This window comes from Delphinapterus leucas, chromosome 13, assembly GCF_059928025.1.
Source record: "Delphinapterus leucas isolate spDelLeu-1000000601 "Yukka" chromosome 13, BTC_Dleu_Yukka2, whole genome shotgun sequence".
Taxonomy (NCBI): Eukaryota; Metazoa; Chordata; class Mammalia; order Artiodactyla; family Monodontidae; genus Delphinapterus; species Delphinapterus leucas.
In genome coordinates, this window is record NC_143141.1 from 25,007,714 (window position 1) to 25,027,545 (window position 19,832).

Genomic DNA, 19,832 nt, shown 5'->3' on the forward strand with positions numbered 1-19,832 from the left:
TCACTATAAACTGTCCTTGTAGAACTGCTTTTGCTGCATCCAATAGATTTTGGTAAGTTGTGTTTTTCTTTGCATTTGTCTCAAGGTATTTTCTGATTTCCTCTTTGATTTCTTCATTGACCAACGGTATTTTAGTAGCATGTTGTTTATTCTTTACATTTTCCCCCCATTTTTCTTCCTGCAATTGATTTCTAGCTTCATATGATTATGGTCAGAAAAAAAAGCAAGATATAATTTCTATCCTCTTAAACTTGTTAAGGTTTTATTTTGTGACCTATTATGTGATCTATCCTGGAGACTGTTCCATGTGCACTTGAAAAGAATGTGTATTCTGCTTTTTTTGGATTTAATGTCCTATAGATATAAATCAAGTCCGAATGATCTATTGTGTAATTTAAAACCTCTGTTGCCTTATTGATTTTCTGTCTGGATAATCTGTCCATCTATATCAGTGGAGCACTGAAGTCTCTACTATTGTATTATTACCAATTTCTCCCTTTATGTCTGCTATTTTTTGCTTTATATATGGGTACTCCTATATTAGGTGTGTATATATTAATGAGTGTAATATCCTCTCCTTGTATTGATTCCTTTATAATTATATAATGCCTTTCTTTGTCTTTTGTTATAGACTTTGTTTTAAAGTCTATTTTGTCTCATATTAGTATTGCTACACCAACTTTCCTTACTTTTCCATTTGCATGAAATATCTTTTTCCATCCCTTCACTTTCATTCTCTGTGTGTCTTTAGCTCTGAGTGTCTGCAAGCAGCATTTAGACTGGTGGGGTATTTTAATCCAATCAGCCACCTCATGCCTTTTGATTTGAACATTTACTCCATTGACATTTAAAGCAATTATGTATATGAACCTACTTATTCCCATTTATTTTATGTTTTCCTATTGTTTTTATATTTCTTCCCTATACTTTTCTTATTGTTTTAGTTTATTCCCTGTAGTCTGATGATTTTCTTTAGTGGTATGCTTGTCTACATTTCTCTCTTGTTTTTGTGTATTTATTGTGGACTTTGATTTGTGGTTACCATGAAATACAAATAAACAATATCTATTTGTTTTAAACAGGTGGTCCTTTAAGATCAAACACATCCTAAAAGATCTACATTGTTTACTTCCTTTCCCCACATTTTGTGTTTCTGATGTAATATTTTACATCTTCTTGCTTATCACTTTACTAATTATTGTAATCATAGATAATTTTACATTTTTTGTCTTTTAATCTTCATACTAACTCATTTAAGTATTTGATCCTTAGCCTTTACTATATATTTGCTTTTCCTAGTGTGATTTTTCCTTTCAAGTGGATACTTACTTCTTATTATAGCCTTTTCTTTTCCACTAAGAGAAGACCCTTTAACATATTTTTAGGGTCTATTTAGTATTGCTGAAATCTTTTAGTTTTTACTTATCTGAGAAGTTCTTTATCTCTCCTCCTATTCTAAATGGTAATCTTGCTGGATAGAGTATCGTAGGTTGCAGCATTTTCCAACACTTTGAATATATTATGCTACTCCCTCCTAGCCTGCAAAGTTTCTGCAAAGAAGTCAGCTTATAGCCATATGGTGATTCCCTTGTATATGACTCTTTTTTTCTCATGCTGCCTTAGAATTTTATCTTTAAATTTTTCCATCTTAATTATGATATATTTTGGAGTGGATCTGTTTGTGTTTACCTTGTCTGTGATTCTTTCCCATTCCTGTACCTGGATATCTGTTTCATACTTCAACTTTGGGAAGTTTTCAGACATAATTTTATCAAACACATTTTTGACATTTTTCTATTTTTCTTCTTCTTCTGGGACCCATATAATGTGAACATTGGTATGCTTAATGTTATCCTAGAAATCTCTTAAATTGCTTCTATTTTTTAAAATTTGTTTTTCTTTTTGTTGTTGTGATTGGTTGATTTCTATTCTTCTCTCTTCCAGGTCACTTATGCCTTCTTCTTTATCACTCAGTCTGCTATTCCTCCTTTCTACTGTGTTTTATATTTCAATTATTGAATTCTCCATTTCTGTTTGGGTGCTTTTTACATTTTCTAGTTCCTCATTAAAGTGTTCTCTGTGTAGATCAATTCTTATTCATAATTCAGTTAGCAGTTTTATTACCAATGCTTTGAATTCTTCAGTGAATTGTTTATTTCTGTTTCATTATTTACTTTTTCAGGGGTTTCTCTTACTCTTTCCATTGAGAGTAGTTTCTTTGACTTTTCATTTTGCTTAATTTTCTCAGCCTCTATGATTTTATGTGAAACATTTACCTACTGCAGCATTGAAGTAGTGTTCATATGTGGGAGAATCACTATACAGACTGTGTGTTCCCAGTGGTTTTGTGGGAGAGCTAGATCTGATGTGAACACAAATCATGGTTTCCTTAGGGTATTTTGGAAGCCCTTAACTTGGTAGGAGGTGGGCTTGAGATGGAGGGGCCAGGACTGAAGCCAGGTGTGAGGTGGGTCTTTCCTTCTGCTCAGTGGCTGTCACCACTCTATCAGGAGCATGATTAGGTCCCAAGTTGCTGAAGTAGAAATGCTGAGGTTAGGGTCTTAGCTGGCTGAGTTCCCTTTAAGTGTGTGTTCCTCCCCTTCCCATCACAAGCACATACAACCCTGAAGGGAAGCAGTGCTGGAGCAATAGGTACTGATGTGGATAATCAGTGAGGGTTGGGGCACTGGGTGTGGCTATCTGGACACCATTCAATACCTGATCTGCCTCTGATGCACCATCTGTGCATTCACAAGTAATGGATGCCCTCTCCCTGCTCACACACCACTTAGGTTTTAAGCCACCACAGCATCACATGACCAAGCTTTATCTTCTGCCATGTCAGTTCTCATGAGGTAAATGGTGCTGGAGTATTAACTGATCTCAAGTTGGAGTACATGCCAGGGATTTCATGGGAGAGCAGTCATATTGCTGCACAATTTCAATCAGGCTTTTCCACTCTCTCCACCCTGCTTCAGGAACATGTGAGTGTTCATGCACTCTTCATGGGTAGAGTCAAGACTTTGCACAACACTTTTGTTAGTTGTACTGGCCCTCCAACCAGGCAAAAGGGCTCATGTTTCCTTTTTTGAACCCCAGGGCAGTGTCCAATATGTGGCTTGAACTTTTCACACTCCAGGGTGAGTCTCTACTTATGTATACACCCTTTTTCTCTGATTCCTCTCCCAGGGGCACAGGTTCTCATCCTGATTGTTTCTCTTCTCTTCCTACGTGATTCTGTGTGTATTTTTCTTACAGCCTTGGTTGTACAGGAGTCTTTCTGATATTCTCCACTTAGTTTTCAGTGAAAATTGTTCAGATATAGATAATTTTTTTTCATTTCTTCTTCCTTTTCTGCAACATTTTCTTATTTTTTTGAATTTTATTGATTAATTTTTTATACAGCAAGTTCTTTTTAGTTATAATTTTATACATATTAGTGTATATATGTCAATCCTAATCTCCCAATTCATCCCAACACCACCCCCTACCACCACTTCCCCCTTGGGGCCCATATGTTTTCTCTCTACATCTGTGTCTTTATTTCTGCTTTGTAAACCTGTTCATCTGTATCATTTTTTCTAGATTCTACATATATGCATTAATACACCATATTTGTTTCTTTTTTCTTTCTGACTACGTCACACTGTATGACAGTCTCTAGGTCCATTCATGTCTCTACAAATGATGCAATTTCATTCCTTTTTATGGCTGAGTAATATTTCATTATATATATGTACCACATCTTCTTTATCCATTCATCTGTGGATGGGCATTTAGGTTGCTTCCATGACCTGTCTACTGTAAATAGTGCTGCAATGAACATTGGAGTGCATGTGTCTTTTTGAATTATGGTTTTCTCTGGATATATGCCCAGTAGTGGTATTGCTGGGTCATCTGGTAATTCTATGTTTAATTTTTGAAGGAACCTCCATAATGTTCTCCATAGTGCCTGTATCAATTTACATTCCCACCAACAGTGCAAGAGGGTTCCCTTTTCTCCACACACTCTCCAGCATTTGTTGTTTGTAGATTTTCTGATGATACCCATTCTAACCAGTGTGAGGTCATACCTCATTATAGTATTGAGTTGTATTTCTCTAGTAATTAGTGATGTTGAGCAGATTTCATGTGCCTCTACACCATCTGTATGTCTTCTTTGGACAAATGTCTATTTATGTCTTCTGCCCATTTTTGGATTGAGTTGTTTGTTTGTTTGTTTGTTTTAATACTGAGCTGTTTATATATTTTGGAGATTAATCCTTTGTCCGTCAATTCATTTGCAAATATTTTCTCGAGTTCTGAGGGTTGTCTTTTCATCTTGTTTATAGTTTCCTTTGCTGTGCAAAAGCTTTTAAGTTTCATTAGGTTCCATTTGTTTATTTTTGTTTTTATTTCCATTACTCTAGGATGCGTTTCAAAAAAGATCTTGCTGTGATTTATGTAAGAGTGTTCTTCTTATGTTTTCCTCTAAGAGCTTTATAGTGTCTGGTCTTACACTTGGGTCTATAATCCATTTTGAGTTTATTTTTGTGTATGGTGTTAGCGAGTGTTCTAATTTCATTCTTTTACATGTAGCTTTCCAGTTTTCCCAGCACCACTTATTGAAAAGACTGTCTTTTCTCCATTGTATTTCCTTGCCTCCTTTGTCATAGATTAGTTGACTATAGGTACGTGGGTTTATCTCTGGGCTTTCTATCCTGTTCCATTGATTTATATTTCTGTTTTTGTGTCAGTATCATGAGTCTTGATTACAGTAGCTTTGCAGTATAGTCTGAAATCAGGGAGTCTGATTCCTCCAGCTCTGTTTTTTTTCCCTCGAGATTGCTTTGGCTTTTTTGGGTCTTTGTGTCACCATATAAATTTTAAAATTTTTTGTTCTAGTTCTGTAAAAACAAAAACAAAAAAACAACATTGGTAACTTTATAGTGAATGCATTGAATCTGCAGATTGCTTTGTGTAGTATAGTCATTTTCATAATGCTGATTCTTTCAATCTAAGAACATGATTTATCTTTCCATCTGTTTACAGTGTTTTTGATTTCTTTCATCAGTTTCTTATAGCTTTCCAAGTACAGGTCTCTTACCTCCTTAGATAAGTTTATTTCTAGGTTTTTATTCTTCTTGTTACAGTGGTGAATGGGACTGTTCCCTTAATTTCTCCCTCTGATCTTTCTTTGTTAACGTATAGGAATGCAGGAGATTTCTGTACATTAATTTTGTATCCTTCAACTTTACTGATTAATTGATGAGCTCTAGTAGTTTTCTGGTGGCATCTTTAGGATTATCTATGCATAGTATGAGGTCATCTGAAAACAGACAGTTTTACTTATTCTTTTCCAATTTGTATTCCTCTTATTTCTTTTTTTTCTCTGATTGCTGTGGCTAGGACTTCCAAAATTATGTTGAATAATAATGCAAGAGTGGACATCCTTGTCTTGTTCCTGATCTTAGGTGGAAATGCTTTCAGTTTTTCACCATTGAGAATGATGTTTGCCTTGGGTTTGCAATATATGGCCTTTATTATGTTGAGATGGGTTCCCTCTATGCCCACTTTCTGGAGAGTTTTTGTTTTATATGGGTGTAGAATTTTGTCAAAAGTTTTTCTGCATCTATTCAGGTGATCCTATGTTTTTTATTCTTCAATTTGTTAATATGGTGTATCACATTAATTGATTTGTGTATGTTGAAGAATCCTTGTATCCCTGGGTTAAAACCCATTTGATCATCATGTATGATCTTTTTAATGTGTTTGATTCTGTTGCTAGTATTTTGCTAAGGAGTTTTTCATCTATATTCATCAGTGATATTGGTCTGTAATTTTCATTTTTTTTTATAGTATCTTTGTCTGGTTTTGGTATCAGGGGGATAGTGGCCTCATAGAATGACTTTGGGAGTGCTCCTTCCTCTGCAATTTTTTGGAAGGTTTTGAGAAGTATGGGTGTTAGATCCTCTCTAAATATTTGATAGAATTCACCTGTGAGGCCCTCTGGTCCTGGACTTTTGCTTGTTAGAAGATGTTTAATCACAGTTTCAATTTCATTACTTGTGATTGGTCTGTTCATATTTTCTCTTTCTTCCTGGTTCAGTTTTGGAAGGATACACCTTTCTAAGAATTTGTTTGTTACTTCCAGGTTGTCCACTTTTTGGCATAGATTTGCTTGTAGTAGTCTCTTATGATGCTTTGTATTTCTGCAGTGTCCATTGTAACTTCTCTTTTTTCATTTCTAATCTTATTGATTTCAGTCCTCTCCCTCTTTTTCTTGATGAGTCTGGCTAAAGATTTATCAATTTTGTTTATCTTCTCAAAGAACCATTGATAGTTGCTATTGTTTTGTTTGTTTCTATTTCATTTATTTCTGCTCTAATCTTTATGATTTCTTTCCTTCTGCTAACTTTGAGTTTTGTTTGTTCTTCTTTCTCTTGTTCCTTTAGGTGTAAGGTTAGATTGTTTATTCGAGATATTTGATGTAGGATTGTACTGCTATAAACCTCTCTCTTAGAACTGTTTTTGATGCATCCCAGAGCTTTTGGGTCATCGTGTTTTCATTTGTCTCTAGGTATTTTTAAATTTCCCTTTCGATTTATTCAGTGATCTCTTGGTTATTTAGTAATGTATTGTTTAGCCTCATGTGTTTGTGTTTTTTTACTTCTTTTCCCTTGTAATTTACTTCTAATCTCATAGAGTTGTGGTCAGAGAAGATGCTTGATATGATTTCAATTTTCTTAAACTTACTGAGGCTTGATTTGTGACACAAGATGTGATCTATCCTGGAGAATGATCTGTGTGCAGTTGAGAAGAAAGAGTAATGTGCTGTTTTGGGATGGAATGTCCTATAAATATCAATTAAATCTGTCTGGTCTATTGTGTCATTTAATGCTTGTGTTTCCTTATTAATTTTCTGTCTGGATGATCTGTCCATTGGTATAAGTGAGGTGTTAAATTTCCCCACTATTATTGTGTTACTGTCAATTTCCTCTTTTATAGCTGTTAGCATATGCCTTATGTATTGTGGTGCTCCTATGTTGGGTGCATATATATTTAAAACTGTTATATCTTCGTCTTGGATTGATCCCTTGATCATTATGTAGTGTCCTTCCTTGTCTCTTGTAACATTATTTATTTTAGTCTATTTTATCTGATATGAGTATTACTACTCCAGCTTACTTTTGATTTCCATTTGCATTGTATATCTTTTTCCATCCCCTCACTTTCATTCTGTATGTGTCCCTAGGTCTGAAGTGTGTCTCTTGTAGATAGCATATATATTGTTTTTGTATGCATTCAGTGAGCCTGTGTCTTTTGGTAGGAACATTTAATCCATTCACGTTTGAGGTAATTAACTAATATATATATTCCTATTACCATTTTCTTAATTATTTTGGGTTTGTTTTTGTAGGTCCTTTTCTTCTCTAGTGTTTCCCACTTAGAGAAGTTCCTTTAGCATTTGTTGTGGAGGTGCTTTCGTGATGCTGAATTCTCTTAGCTTTTGCTTGTCTGTAAAGCTTTTTATTTCTCTGTCAGTCTGAATGAGATCCTTGCCAGGGAACAGTAATCTTGTTTGTAGGTTCTTCCCTGTCATTTATTTAAGTATATCATGACACTCCCTTCTGGCTTGTAGAGTTTCTGCTGAGAAATCACCTCTTAAGCTTATGGGAGTTCCCTTGTATGTCATTTATCATTTTTCCCTTCTTGCTTTTAATAATTTATCTTTAATTTTTGTCAATATGATTACTATGTGTCTCGGCCTGTTTTTACTTGGGTTTATCCTGCCTGGGACTCTCTGTGCTTCCTGGACTTCGGTGTCTGTTTCCTTTCTGATGTTTGGGAACTGAAAGATTGCCCCCGCCTTTGCAGGAGACCCTCCAACACTAGCAGGTTGGTCTGGATCAATCTCCTATGGTGTCACTGCTCCTTACCCTTGGGTCCTGATGCACACACTACTTTGTGTGCGCCCTCCAAGAGTGGAGTCTCTGTTTCCTCCAATCCTGTCAAAGTCCTGCAGTCAAATTTCACTATCCTTCAAAGTCTGATTCTCTGGAAATTCCTCTTCCCATTGCCAGACCCCCAGTCAGGAAGCTTGACATGGTGCTCAGTACCTTCGCTCCAGCCAGTGGACTTCTGTGGTATAATTGTTCTCCAGTTTGTGAGTCACCCACACAGTGGTTATGGGATTTGATTTTATTGTGATTGCACCCCCTCCTACCATCTCACTGTGGTTTTTCCTTTGTCTTTGGATGTGGGGTATCTTTTTGGTAAGTACCAGTGTCTTCCTGTCGATGATTGTTCAGCAGTTACTTTTGATTCTGGTGCTCTCGCTAGTCCACCATCTTGAACCAAATATAGATATATTTTTGATGTGTTCATGGGGGAAGGTGAGTTTTGCATTCTCTTAGTCTGCCATCTTGATATAAGTCCTATGCTGCAATGCTCATTGCAGTCTCTTATAGCTATTTGACCAATGGTGACTGATAGATTTCTGACATTATCTCTGTTTATATATATTCCTGCACTAGGAATCAATATTCTCAAAAGACTTTGTTACCAGTTACCTTAGTATCCTGCTAATATGCATCTCATGACTCTGTAATGGAGAGAAAAGAAGGTTCTTCTGTTTCCTTATGTGTAGACACTGAGGTAACATAATGTCCTAATAAGTATAAGTGTTCTATCTGCCAGCTCTTAAGGCATTTATGTGCCCATCTTGGGTAGGTGGGTCAATTCCAATACCACATATGAAAACAAAATATGGGGAGTGCAAGTGATCCCTCCTGGATTGCTCTCATTGATAGCTTCATCAACTGGAAGTTTTGTTAACACAGTATTAAACCACAGGTCCCTTCTTTTGCAGCTATCTTTATGATATTTATTGTGAGGGTGTTGCTGGCACACATGACTTTTATTTCTCTCCTTAAGACATCTGTTAATCAAGACAAAGACAGAGTGAGGGGGTCCTAGGGTAAGTTGTATCTGGTCTCCAAGGACTGAGGATAGTGTCAGACAAGGGAAGGGCATATTAATATGTTGGAAAATTTGAACCTGAAAGGTTAGGCCAGAGGGAGGTTGATCACATTTTAAGAATTATGAGAGACCTATACTGGTATTATATTGTGTTGATTGAGAAATTTGATGAGAGATCCAACAATTTGTCAAATTGCCTTGAGTGGCTATTCACTGTGACAACTTTACTAAAGAATTTTCTTCTCATCGTAAACACTGGGACAAAAGCATGGTTAGAAGTAAAAAAAAAAAAAAACTTTCAATTTTGACAGAGGTACAGACATTTGATAAAATAGTATAGTTTGAACTAGTGGGATGGGTATTAAAGGCCTGATCTGGAGTCTTGGGTTAGCTGTCTGCTGATGTTTTTTTCCTCTTCTTATCTTAGCTTGGTGATGTTTGTCTTAGTAAGTCAAAGTGGGGTGTCAGAAACGGGAGTTGAAGTCCATTCAGGTGGAGGAAGCTTTTCTAATGAGATATGTGAATCCATGAATTTACGTCTTTCAGTTTACCTGTACATGGATTAAGTAATAATACCTAATAAGGTCCTTTCCATTGTGGCTGAAAATGATCTCTTATTTGATATTATTTTCAATAAACAGAATCTCTAGGCTGTAATCCATGATCCTTGAAATTTTTGTCTCCTTGGAGCTTTCTGTAAAAGTAGTTAGCTACCAATGTTTTATTTCTTTTAGGTGCCTCAATAAGACCCTGACAGTAATGTCATATATTTCCCTTGAACCATGGTGGATGAAAGTTTCCAAAAATATTGTTTTCCCAACAAAACCATTTTCTCAGGTGTCCAATCAGTTAAAGAATGTACATGCTGGAGTAACAGCAATTGTGATACAACAGACACTGTAGTTTCACTTTGTTTTATTTTTAAAAATCAGGTCCAAACAATTTTGTGTTGCGGGGTCAAAATTCCCCCTTTTTGTTGCCATATATGTTTGTCTTCTTTAGTGGTAATTTCCTGAGCCCGTAGAAGGAAATATTTTACTGGATTAGCAGGGTTGATGGAGAGCAGGGAACATTCTCAAGGCTGGACAGGATGAGTAAAGTTGCAGTCTCAACTGCAGCATCAGCAAGCTGATTTCCTTTAGCTTCCATAGTGTCAGATTTGAAATGCCCTGGTGTTTAAATAATTGCTAACTGTTTTGGCAGTTGTGTAGCAATTAATCACTCTGCAACCAGTTTTCCATTGTTTTTCATAGATAGTCCTAAAGAGGTTAAAAACCTTATTGTTTCTATAACATTCCAAATTCTTGTGCCACTCCAAAGGCATGATGACTCTTAATATAAATATTTGCTATCTGATATTTTCTAATTGATAAGCTTGGGTTAAAGCAATTAATTTGGCTTGTCCTGACTTTGTTTCTGGTAAATGAAAGCTTTCAGTTATGTCCACTGTGGGCATTACTGCATATCCAGCTCAGTAATGTCCTTGCTCATCTTTTAAGTAGGACCCATCTGTAAATGAAATTACATCAGCCTTATCAATAGGAGTTTTTTGTAAATCATTCTTGGAAGGGAGAAAATCATCTGTTAATAAAATTCAATTATGGTTTCTTTATTTCTGTAATGCAGGAAGAAGTTGTAGGGTTAAGGTTATTACAGCAAACAGTGGTAGTATTTGTGCTGAAAGAAACAATACTTCATAAGAAGTTAGTTAGCTCACAGAATAGTGCTAAATGTGGTGAGAGTTCAGAAGAGACTCAACTGAGTCTGGGACACAAACAGTTAAAGGAGACACCATTACTATTTCTTCAGTAGCCTTACATAAGAGAGCCAGTTTTGAAATAGCCCTCATAGAAGGTAAAAGTCATTTTGTTACTGAGTCTAATTTTGTTTTGAAGCATAAGAGCAAATCATCTACCAGCATTTTTGTAAAAGCATCAGAGTAAGACAATAACTCTCCATAAATAACAAAGGACTTAAAGGGAAATACCTGATTACAATGCAATTGTCAAGGAAATTTGACAATTTCTGTAACATACAGTATTTTAAGATAATAACTAGAATTATGACTGACAACATACCAGGACATTTTAAATTTTAAGAACTTCATATAATTTCTAGAACATGTGTATTAATATTTACCCATACAATGTAACTTGAGGAGATTTATCATTACTTATTTGACAATGTTCTCCAGGTAATTTAACATACCAAATGAGCCTAGTTAATTTAATATTTCTCTTTGAGATGTTTAGGGGTTCTCTGAGGCATCCCACAGTTAGCTAGAGGTCAAAGGAACTTCATTCAGAATTTGATTTTAGGAATTTTGTCAAAGATATCAAAAGGTTTAAAATGTTTGGTTAAGTAGGATCATAGGTCACTGTGAAAAATACTTATTTAACCACAGTGACAATAAAAGATTTCAAAGGCGAATACAGAAAGTTTTAACAAATTACTAAAAAGATAAACTTTGCAATCTGTCATCAAAAGGAGATCAATATTTCAAGAAAACTTTGTCCTCTTAACAAAGAAAAAAATAAATTCTAGTTTTGCACCATTTTACCTTTAATATTAAAATTCATTCATTTAATGACATTCTATCTATTTTTATTCAGTCTTGACCATGCATAAGACTCTTTTCTCTGGATTCCCTCTTTTTTTTTTTCTTGAAATATGTTTCATGTCATAGTACACCTTTCAATGAACCACAAAATATATTTATTAATAGTGTCAAACATATTCAGTCTCTCTAAATACAGTCAAATATGATAAAAATAGGTAAATATAGACTTCTTTAGCAATTAAAGTTCCAGAATTTTATCTTATTAAAAATGACCTAGACATTTAATGAATTTCCATCATTTAAATTAATTTAGCAGAACTCTAAAATTTCAAGTTACCAAAAATCTAGAGAAACTATTTTTAGATAGAAAGACCATAAAACATAATTATTCATAAAGAGTTCACCCCAAAATTTTTATCCCATTTATCTCTACTTCATTGCTTATGAAATATTGTCATACCAATTTAATTTTCCTGCTGACAAATTTTGTAACAGAGAACACATGAGCTTACAGACTTTTAGTAAACCTAGGTAACATAAAAACATTATACTTCATGTTGATGACTCTAAAGACATGTCTATGTTAATCAAATTAAACTTGTTTTCATTCATTAAAGATTAATCCTAGAACATGTGATCCTTTAAAAATTGGGAATAGTTTAAGTTACTTCTAGAAATATTTGATTTTTAAACCTTTACTTTTAAGTCAGTTAAATAGATCTCTTGTACAAATTAATTTTGATAACACCATCGAGATGTAGAGACATATTTATATATACACACAGACATACATACATCCAGATAGACACAGACAGAGATTGCATAGTTTTCCTGCTTGAAGATAAAAATGACTCTTTTTACAATTTTTTTTCTCAGTTTTAGGTTTTACTAACTGAAACAAAGCTGTAGCTTCAGGCAGTGTGGACTGTGTTTACGTTTCAAGCACATGATAAGAGTTATAACTTCAAGCTTTCTCCTAAGAATACTTTTGTTCTCTCAGGGTCAGAATTTTGAAATGATTTTTATCAAGCTGGCTTTCTCTAACTACATATACGAAAAACAACTTTGAAATATCAAAAAAGCCCCCATCTTTGCCATTTAAGAAGACATACAGACGGCCAACAGACACATGAAAGATGTTCAACACTGCTAATTATTAGAGAAATGCAAATCAAAACTACAATGAGATATCACCTCATACCAGTCAGAATGGTTATCATCAAAAAGTCTACAAATAATAAATGCTGAAGAGGGTGTGGAGAAAAGGGAACCATCCTACACTGTTGGTGAGAATGTAAATTGGTGCAGCCACTATGGAGAACAGTTTGGAGGTTCCTTAAAAAACTAAAAATAAAGTTGCCATAAGAGCCAGCAATTCCACTCCTGGGCATGTATCTGGAAAAAGATGAAAACTCTAATTTGAAAAGATACATGCACCCCAATGTTTATATAGCAACACTATCTTTATAAAATGTCAGTATATCCCCAACTATCTTAATACAAGTAGCAGATATTTGAGTGAAACACCATATTGGTCATTCCAGTCTCAGCAGATAGGAAGTACAGAAGAACTGAGGTCCAGTCTTATGGCCCCCATTGAGCTGTCTTAGCCACCACCAGCTGCTTGAATCTCCTCAGCTCATCATGGAGCAAAAATGGAACTTCTCCTTTCCTTAAAAAAAATTATTTGAGTATAGTGGCTTTACAATATTGTGTTATTTTCTGCTGTACAACAAAGTGAACCAGCTATACATATACATGTATGCCTTCTTTTTTGGATTTCCTTCCCATTTAGGTCATCACACAGCATTGAGTAGAATTCCCTGAGCTATCCAGTAGGTTCTCATTAGTTACCTATTTTATACATAGTTTCAATAGTGTATATATGTCAGTCCAGGTCTTCCAATTCATCTCATCCTTCTTTCCCTCTTGGGGTCCAGACGTTTGTTCTCTATGTCTGTGCCTCTATTTCTGCTTTGTAAATAAGTTTGTCTATATCAATTTTTTCAGATTCCACATATATGCATTAATATACGGTATTATCAGGGAGCCTGATTCATCCAGCTCCGTTTTTTTTCTCAATATTGCTTTTGCTATGTGAGGTCCTTTGTGTTTCCATAAAAATTGTCAATTTTTTGGTTCTAGTTCTGTGGAAAATGCCATTGGTTATTTGATAGGAATTGCATTGGATCTGTATATTGTTTTGGGTAGTATAGTCATTTTCACAACATTGATTCTTCCAATCCAGGAACATGGTATATCTGTCTATCTGTTTTTATTGTTTTTTATTTCTTTCATCAGTATCTTATAGTTTTCTGCATACAGGCTTTTGTCTCCTTAGGTATATTTATTCCTAGATATTTCCTTCTTTTTGGTGCAATGCTAAGTGGGATTGTATCCTTAATTTCTCTTTTGTTGTTAGTGCATAGGAATGCAAGAGATTTCTGTGTATTAATTTTGTATCCTACAACTTTACCAAATTCATTGATTAATTCTAATAGCTTTCTAGTGGAATTTTTAGGATTTTCTATGTATACTAACATGTCATCTGCAAACAGTGATGGCTTTACTTCTTCTTCGTCAGTTTGGATTCCTTTTATTTCTTTTTCTTCTGTGATTGCTGGTGGGACTCTGATTGGTTAGGACTTCCAATACTGTGTTGAATAATAGTGGTGAGAGTGGGCACCCTTGTCTTGTTCCTGATTTTAAAGGAAATGCTTTCAGTTTTTCACCATTGAGAATAATATTTGCTGTGGGTTTGTAATATATGGCTTTTATTATGCTCAGGTATGTTCCATCTATGCTCAATTTCTGGAGAGTTTTATCTGTTGAATTTTGTCAAAAGCTTTTTCTGCATCATTCAGATGATCATATGTTCTTTATTCTTCAATTTGTTAATATGACATATTACATTGATTGATTTGCATATATTGAAGAATCCTTGCATTCTTGGGGTAATACCTCTTGATCATGGTGTATGATCTTTTAATGTGTTGTTGGATTTGATTGGCTAGTATTTTGTTGAGGATTTTTGCATCTATGTTCATCAGTGTTATTGGCCTGTAATTTTCTTTTTCTGTGATACCTTTGTCTGCTTTTGGTATCAACGTGATGGTGGCCTTGTAGAATGAGTTTGGGAGTGTTCCTCCCTCTGCAAATTTTTGGAAGAGTTTGAGAAAGATGGGTGCTAGCTCTTCTCTAAACGTTTGATAGAATTTGCCTGTGAAGCATCTGGTCGTAGACTTTTGTTAGAAGATTTTTAATCACAGTTTCAATTTCATTACTTGTTTTTGATCTGTTCATATTTTCTATCTCTTCCTGGTTCAGTCTTGGAAGGTTGTACTTTTCTAAGAATTTGTCCATTTCTTCCAAGTGGTCCATTTCATTGGCATATAGTTTCTTCTAGTAGTCTCTTTGTATTTCTGTGGTGTCCATTGTAACTTCTCCCTTTTCATTTCTAATTTTATGGATTTGAGTTCTCTCCCTCTTTTCCTTGATGAATCTGGCTAAAGGTTTATCAATTTTGTTTATCTTCTCAAAGAACCAGCTTTTAGTTCCACTGAACTTTGCTATTGTTTTTTAGTTTCTATTTCATTTATTTCCACTCTGATATTTATGATTTCTTTCCTTCTACTAAATTTGGGTTTTGTTTGTTCTTCTTTCTCTTGTTGCTTTAGGTGTAAGGTTAGATTGTTTAGTTGAGATTTTTCTTGTTTCTTGGGGTGGGATTCTATTGCTATATATCCATCTTAGAACTTCTTTTGCTGCATCCCATAGGTTTGGGGTCATCATGTTTTCATTGTCGTTTCTTTGTAGGTATTTTTTTTAAATTTCCACTTTGATTTCTTCAGTGATCTCTTGGTTATTTAATAGCATATTGTTTGGCCTCCAAGTGTTTGTGTTTTTTTAGGTTTTCTTCCCTGTAATTGATTTCTAATCTCATAGTGTTGTGGTCAGAAAAGATGCTTGATATGATTTCAATTTTCTTAAATTTACCAAGGCTTGATTTGTGACCCAAGATGTGATCTATCCTAGAGAATGTTCCATGTGCACTTGAGAAGAAAGTGTATTCTACTGCTTTCGGATGGAATGTCCTATATATATTCATTAAGTCTACCTGGCCTAATGTGCCATTTAAGGCTTGTGTTTCCTTATTAATTTTCTATCAGGATGATCTATCCATTGGTATAAGTGGAGTGTTAAAATCCCCCAGTATTATTGTGATGCTGTTGATTTTCCCTTTTATGGCTGTTAGCATTTGCCTTATGTATTCATGTGCTCCTATGTTGGGTGCGTAAATATTTACAATTGTTATATGTTCTACTTGGATTGATCCCTTGATCATTATGTAGTGCCCATCCTTGTCTCTTGTGATAGTCTGTATTTTAAAGTCTATTTTGTCTTATATGTGTATTGCTACTGCAGCTTTCTTTTGATATCCATTTGCATGCAAAATCTTTTTCCATTCCCTCACTTTCATTCTGTATGCTTTCCTAGGTCTGAAGTGGGTCTCTTATAGAAAGCATATATGCAGATCTTCCATTCAGCCTGTCTGTGTCTTTTTGTTGGAGCATTTATTCCATTTACATTTAAGGTAATTATTGATATATATGTTCCTATTACCGTTTTCTTAATTGTTTTGGGTTTGTTTTTCTAGGTCTTTTTCTTCTCTCATGTTTCCTGCCTAGAGAAGTTCTTTTAGCATTTGTTGCAAAGCTGGTCTGATGGTGCTGAATTCTCTTAGTTTTGCTTGTCTGTAAAGCTTTTTATTCCTCTGTCAAATCTGAATGAGAACCTTGGTGGTTAGAGTAATATTGGTTGTAGATTTTTCCCTTTCTGTCAAATCTGAATGAGAACCTTGGTGGTTAGAGTAATATTGGTTGTAGATTTTTCCCTTTCCTCACTTTAAATATATACTGCCACTCCCTTCTGGCCTGCAGACTTTCTCCTGAAAGATCAGCTGATAACCTTATGGAGATTTCCTTGTATTTGTTGCTTTTCCCTTTCTGATTTTAGTAATTTTCTTCGTATTTAATTTTTGTTATTTTGATTAATATGTGTCTTGACATGTTTCTCCTTTTGTTTATCATGTATGGGGCTCTTTATACTTCCTGGGCTTGATTGAATATTTCCTTTCTGATGTTAGGGAAAGTTTGACTATAATCACTTCAAATATTTCCACACACCCTTTCTCTTCTTCCTCTTCTGGGACCCCTATAATTTGAATTTGTTGCATTTAATTTTGTCCCAGAGGTCTCTGAGACTGTCCTCAATTCTTTTCATTCTTTTTTCATTACTTTGCTCTACAGCAGTTATTTCCAGCATTCTGTCTTCCATCTCACTTGCCTGTTCTTCTACCTCAGTTATTTTGCTATTGACTCCTTCTAGTGTATTTTTAATTTCAGTTATGATGTTGTTAATCACTGCTTATTTGTCCTTTAGTTCTTCTAGGTCCTTGTTAAAAGTTTCTTGTATTTTCTCCATTCTATTTCTGAGATGTGGGATCATCTTTACTATCATTGCTCTTAATTCTTGTTCAGGTAGGTGGCCTACATGCTCTTAATTTATTCAGTCTTGTGCATTTGTATCTTGCTCCTTTGTCTTCAATGTATTTCTCTATCTTCTCATTTTGTCTAACTTACTGTGTTTGAGGTTCCCTTTCCTCAGGCTGCAGGGTTGTATTTCCTTTGGCTTCTTGTGTCTGTCCCCGGTGGATGAGGATGGTCCAGTGGCTTGTGTGGTCTTTCTGGTGTGAGGGACTGGTGCCTGTGTCCTGATTGGTGGAGGTGGAGCTTGTCCCTCTGATGGACAAAGCTAGGTCAAGTGTTATGTTTTTAGGTGTCTGTGGGCTTAGTATGACTTTAGGCAGCCTATCTGCTGATGGATGGGTTTGTGTTCCTGTCTTACTTGTTGTTTGGAATGGGATGTTCAGCACTTGACCCTGCAGACAGTTGAGTGTATCTGGATCTTAGAGATGAGATGGAGACCTCTGACCAGCTCTCCTCATATAATATTCCCTGCTGCTGGGAATTCTCTGGCATGCCAGCATCCTTGACTCGGTGCTCCCACACCAGAGTCTCAGGCCTGATGCTTGGCCTGGGAACAAAGACCTTGAAAGCCACATGGCCCAGAAAAATCGGGGAAAAAGGGCAGGAAGTAAGCAAATAAGAACAAACAGACAAAAAACCCAAGACAAATAGCAAAGACAAAAATAAGCAAACAGCAACAACAAAACAGACAGACAAAACCCCAAACAAATTTTAACAGAAAAAACAGGAGTTGAGGAAGATGGCAGAAAAGTAAGTTGTGGAGACCACTTTCCTCCTCACAGATACATCAGAAATACATCTACACGTGAAACTGCTCCTATAGAACACCCACTGAACGCTGGCAGAAGACCTCAGATGTCCCAAGACGTAAGAAACTCCCCAGGTACCTGGATAGGGCAAAAGAAAAAAGAGAGACAAAAGAATAAGGACAGGACAAGCACCAGTGGGAGGGAGCTGTGAAGGAGGAAAGGTTTCCACACACCAGGAAGCCCCTTCGCGGGTGGAGACTGCAGGTGGTGGAGGGGGGAAGCTTCAGAGCCGGGGAGGAGATTGCAGCAACAGGGGTGCAGGGGGAAAAGTGGAGAGATTCCCGCACGGAGGATCGGTGCCGACGAGCACTCCCCAGTCCGAAAGGCTTGTCTGCTCACCCGCTGGGGCAGGTGGGGGCTGGGAGCTGAGGCTCGGGCTTTGGTTGGATCCCAGGGAGAGGACTGGGGTTGGCTGCATGAACACAGCCTGAAGGGGTTAGTGCACCACGGCTAGCCGGGAGGGAGTCCAGGAAAATGTCTGAACCTGCTGAAGAGACAAGACACTTTTTCTTCCCTCTTTGTTTCCTGGTGCCTGAGAAGAGGGGATTAGGAGCACTGATTAAAGGAGCTCCAGAGACGGGCGTGAGCCGTGGCTATCAGCATGGACCACAGATACGGGTATGAGATGCTAAGGCTGCGACTGCCACCATCAAGAATCCTGTGTGCAAGCCCAGGTCACTCTCCACACCTCCCCTCCCAGGAACCTGTGCAGCCTGCCACTGCCAGAGTCCCATAATCCAGGGAAAACTTCCCCAGGAGAACACACAGTGTGCCTCAGGCTACTGCAAAGTCATGCCGGCCTCTGCCGCCACAGGCTTGCCCTGCATCTGTACCCCTCGCACCCCCATCCTGAGTGAGCCAGAGCCCCCAAATCAGCTGCTCCTTTAACCCCGTCCTGTCTGAGCGAAGAACAAACGTCCTCAGGCAACCTACATGCAGAAGTGGGGCCATATCCATAGCTGAACACCAGGAGCTGTATGAACAAAGAAGAGGAAGGGAAATGCCCCCCAGCAGCCTCAGGAGCAGAGGATTAAATCTGAACAATCAACTTGATGCACCCTGCATCTGTGGAATACCTGAATAGACAATGAATCATCCCAAATTGAGGAGGTGGACTTTGGGAGCAAGATATATTATTTTTTCCCCTTTTTCTCTTTTTCTGAGTGGGTATGATTTCTATGAGATTTTGTCTGTATAGCTTTGCTTTCACCATTTGTCCTAGTGTTCTGTCCGTCAATTGTTTTTTGTTTTGTTTTTAGTTTTAAAAAATTTTTTTCTTAATAATTATTTTTTATTTTAATAACTTTATTTATCTTACTTTATTTTATTTTATCCTCCTTCTTTCTTTCTTTCTATTTTTTCTCCCTTTTATTCTGAGCCCCGTGGATAAAAGGCTCTTGGTGCTCCAGCCAGGACTCAGTGCTGTGCCTCTGAGCTGGGAGAGCCAACTTCAGGACACTTGTCCACAAGAGACCTCCCAGCTTCTCGTAATATCAAACACCAAAAATCTCTCAGAGGCCTCCACCTCAAAACCAAAACCCAGCATGACTCAACGACCAGCAAGCTACAGTGCTGAACACCCCATGTCAAACAACTAGCAAGACAGGAACAAAATGCCACCCATTAGCAGAGAGTCTGCCTTAAATCAAAATAAGGCCAAGGACACCCCCAAACACACCACCAGACATGGACAAGCCCACCAGAAAAACAGGATCCAGCCTCATCCACCAGAACACAGTCACTACTCCCCTCCACCAAGAAGCCCACACAACACACTGAACCAACCTTAGCCACTGGAGACATACACCAAAAGCAATGGGAACTATGAACCTGCAGCCTGCAAAAAGGAGACCCCAAACACAGTAAGATAAGCAAAATGAGAAGACAGAAAAACACACAGCAGATGAAGGAGCAAGGTAAAAACCCACCAGACCTAACAAATGAAGAGGAAAT